Raw genomic sequence first — 4677 nt, forward strand, 5'->3', positions numbered from 1 at the left:
AAGCCAGGCTGGATATTTCTTCTTTAATTTATTATTATTATCTATTATTATTTATTAATTTCCATTTTTATCCTGCCTTGCCTGCACAGGCAGGCTCAAGGCAGCGTACAACAGATTAAAATACAATAAAACACAGATGCAAGAATACAACACTATAAAATTTCATATAAACAACAATATACATAAAGTGCAGTTGTGCAGATGGCAAATGCTGTAAGATGGTCCAATGTAGCTAGGCCAGTATCCAAAGCTGTTCTTAATGCCAGTAACATGTGGACTGTGACAGATCAGTTTTTAGTAGCTCAATCATCAGTGGCGGCTTCTAATTGAAGGCCTGGTGGAAAAGCTCTGTTTTACGGGCCATGCAGAGCTGTAGAAGGTCCTACGGGGCCCTGATGTCTTCCAGGAGCTCATTCCACCAATGTGGAGCCACCACTGAAAAGGTCCTGGCCCTCGTCACAGCCAGCCTTGTTTCTCTAGGACCCGGGAGAGTCTGGCGGTTTTGCGACCCTGACCTGAGTGCTCTCTGAGGGACATGTGGGGAAAGGCGGTCCCTCAGGTAGGCAGGCCCCCAACCGTATGGGGCTTTAAAGGTCAAGATCAGCACCTTGAAGTGAATCCGATATGCTACTGGCAGCTAGTGCAATGCCTTCAGCACAGGCCGGATGTGCTCTTGTATGGAGAGACCCATCAGCAGCCTGGCTGCCGCATTTTGCACTAGCTGCTGCTTCCAGATTTGGGACAAGGGCAGCCCCATGTAGAGAGCATTGCAGTAGTCCAATCTCGAGGTGACCAAAGCATGGATCACCGTTACCAGGTCATTGCATTCAAAAAAGGGATCCAACTGCCTAATCAGCCATAGAAGGTAAAAGGCTGCCTTGACAGTGGCTGCTACCTGGGCCTCCATTGTTAAGGTGGTATCCAGCAGCACTCCCAAACTCCTTTAAGGTTCAGAGGGTGGGTTTGCCCTGGCTTCTGATGAGTGCTTGTGGAGGGGGGTGGATTCCTCCCCCTTTCCCCAGGGTGCTGGGAGAAGGCAGCAAAGAGCTACTGATGGCTCCCTGTTAGTTCAGCTGGGCACTCCCTTCTCCTGCTGGCTGGTTTAAACTTGGCAGGCTCCTTGGTGGGCTCTGTTGAGCTGTCTGCTTTAAATTGGCCTGCCCAGCAGAACCCCAGCAGGGAGAGATGGGGGGGGGCGGAGAGAAGATGTTGGCTTTATACCCCGGCCTTCACTCGGAGTCTCAGAGCGGCTTACAAACTCCTTTCCCTTCCCCTCCCCACAACAGACACCCTGTGAGGTAGGTGGAGCACAGCTCTTGTCAGAACTATGGCTTGCCCAAGGTCATCCAGCAGCTGCGAGTGGAGGAGTGGGGAATCAAACCCGCTCCTCCCAGATTAGAGTCCGTGCACTTAACCACTACACCAAACTGTCTCTCCCCACAGGATCGGCTCCTGCACACTCACAAAAACCACCACCTCAGCCTTTCTCCGTGAATATATTTTTTTTAACCCGGAGAACCCAGTTTAGTGAAAAATTGACTTCGCTAAACTGATCCTGCTTGTATAAAAAAAGCCCAAAGACACCGTTACTTGATGGGGAAAGCAAGTGCCGATGAAGGGGGGGCGATGGCAGAAGGAGCAGAGAATGCAGCCCGACCTCGATGTTGGTGGGGAGTGGCCTCCGAGGGGTGGAGAAAAGGCGGGAGGAATCTGAGGGAAACTGTATGCTTTTGAATTGCCATCCGCTTGGAAGAGGGAGAAGAAGAGAAGAGAGAAGAGATTGGATTTATACCCCAGCCTTCACTTGGAGTCTCAGAGCGGCTTACAAACTCCTTTCCCTTCCCCTCCCCACAACAGACACCCTGTGAGGTGGGCGGGGCTGAGAGAGCTCTGACACAAACTGCTCTTTCAGGAACAGCTGTGCCAGAGCTTGTGACTGACCCAAGGTCACACCAGCAGGCTGCATGTGGAGGAGTGGGGAATCAAACCTGGTTCTCCCAGCTTAGAGTCCACACACTTAACCACTACACTAAACACGTGGGGGGGGGGGAATCGTCAAGTGTCACTTTAAATGAACCCATCAAATGGAACACGAACGGAGAGCCGAAGGGGAAAAAATTCAGTGCAGAATTAAAACAAAACCAAAAACCTGATAGACATGCAAGGTGAAAGCGGGGGGGGGGGGCAATGCAGATCAAAAAAGGTACTGCAACAGAGGGTTGCTGTGAAAGCCAGGGAAACCACTGGTTCATAAAAGGCCACAGATGAAGCTTCCTTATACTGAATCAGATCCTTGGTCCATTGAAGTCAGTATTGTCTACCCAGACTGGCAGTGGTTCTCCAAGGGTCTCAGGCTGAGGTCTTTCACATCACCTGTTGCCAGATCCTTTTGCCTGGAGATGCCGGGGATTGAACCTGGGGACCTTCTGCATGCCAAGCAAAGGCTCTTCCACTGAGCCATGGCCCCTTCGCGCTGTACAACCGGAAATACATTCAGCAAGTGGTGATATGCTGTGCAATTTTTAAAGTGAGAAATACCTTGAAAGACTGTTTCTTAACAGAATGGCACAGCAGGCTAAGGTGTTAGAGCATCGTCTAATAAGTTGTTACTCTGCATAAATTATATGTTTTAAATAATCAAGAGGCACTTCATGAACCTCAGGATTGGGTCTACTGATTCTGAATTAAATCAATATTTGGAACACGTAATTTATAATTGTGTGTGTGTGTGTGTGTGTGTTGTTGGATGGATGTTCCCCATCCTTGCTTGTCTTGTAGGGGTCTACATGTGCTGTAAGGAATTGGGGGTTATGGATTCATGTTTGGCTCACTTTTTTCTGGGCAAAGAAAAAAAAGAGAGAGATCAAGGCAAGGCATGAAAGGATTCTTGCTGTCTGTTAATTACTGTTGGCAACAAGTGCAAAAGGCAGGAAATTCAGAAAACAAAACAAATTACCAGGAACAGCATGGAAATGGGGTGGGAGGGAATCCACACTTCCTGAATAATTTCTGTGATACATTCCGGGGTTTAAATTTAGGAGTTGTTTGTTGATGGAAACAAACCAGCAAAACTGCACTAATTGTATTGATGCTCAGACCAAAAAGAGTTTTGTGTTGCCTTAAAGACCAGCTCCTGCCAACCTAGCAGTTCGAAAGCAAGAAACTGCAAGTAGATCAATAGGTACCACTTTGGTGAGAAGGTAACAGCGTTCCGTGCACCTTGGTGTTTAGTCATGCTGGCCACATGACCACGGAAACGTCTTTGGACAGCGCTGGCTCTTCGGCTTTGAAACGGAGATGAGCACCGCAACCCTAGAGTCAGATTCGACTGGCTTTCTAGCAAGGGAACCTTTACCTTTAAAGACCAACAGATTTTATTGTACAATAAGCTTTTGTGTAGTGGAGCCCATTTAATACCATGTTATAGGCTTGCAAATCTCCAGGTGAGGCCTGGACATCTCCTGGAATTACAAGTGGTCTCCAGGCTAACAGAGATCAGCTTCCCTGGAGAAAATGGCTGCTTTGAAGGGTGGACTCTTTTGCTCTGAACACCACTGAAGTCTCTCCCTTGCCGAAACCCCGCCCTCCCAAAGCTCCACCCCCAAAGGTCGAGGCATTTCCCAACCCAGACCTGGCAACCCTATGCATGTATCAAGTGTATCCTCACTGGGTGGATATATATAGAAACGCAGATATAAAATACACATACACAGATACTGGAGAGAAGAAAAAATAGGAGCAGGGTCAAAGGGAAATGAAACTTCTCAGAGACACTCTGTGACTGTACTACACAAGACTCAATTCTATATAAGACAGGGAATGGTGAATATTCGCTACATCAAGAATAGGTGATAAGTCTGTCTTCCTACAGATGGCAAGTAATTTAACACCTGTAGTATGCTAGAAATCTATTGTGTTTATTGAGACCCAGTGAGATAGTGTCAAATTGCCAGGTGGATTCCAATGCAGGAGGTTCCGTTTGGAGTTTGGTTTCCAAGTCTGGCTTGGGAAGTTCCCAGACAATTGGGCATGGTGCCGGTAGGAGGGGGAATTGGGGAAGGGGTTTCATCAAGAATCATAGAGTCTGCCCTGCCAAGCTGTTTTCTCCAGGGGAACTGGTCTCCGTAGCCTGGAGAGTAGCTGTAATTCTGGGAGAACTTCAGGCTCCACCCGGAGGCTAGCAAGCCTATGGGCTGGGTTGGGTGGAGCGTTTTGCCCATCAAGGCTTCTGATTGGCCACTGGAGATTTGATTGGCCTTGCAGGGCTGTTGTTGTTGTTGTTGTTGTTGTTTTTGCAGCAGCTGCCACCACAGCACAAGGATCTGCACTGTGTGACAAAAGATGAACTGCGGCAGCCATTTTGCACCTGAGCTCACCACGCTGTGTCGGAATTCCAAATATGCCTGCAGTCTCAAAAAGGTAAGGGTCCCCGATAGACCTCAATATTTGCATCTGTCTTGTAAGATAGGACAGCTAACCCTCATACTGGCATCTGTCTGGCACATACTTAATTTCTACTGGAAAGTAGAACTGTTTCACTCCCACTGACTTAGCAGAATGTGAGAAGTTTTGTTCTCTAAACTAAACCAATACCTGCATGGGCCAGCCGCAACCAGCACAGAGATAGGCACAATTTATTTATTTATTTATTTATTTATTTATTTATTTATTAAATTT

This window comes from Gekko japonicus, unplaced genomic scaffold, assembly GCF_001447785.1.
Source record: "Gekko japonicus isolate JY-2015 unplaced genomic scaffold, Gekko_japonicus_V1.1 scaffold295, whole genome shotgun sequence".
Taxonomy (NCBI): Eukaryota; Metazoa; Chordata; class Lepidosauria; order Squamata; family Gekkonidae; genus Gekko; species Gekko japonicus.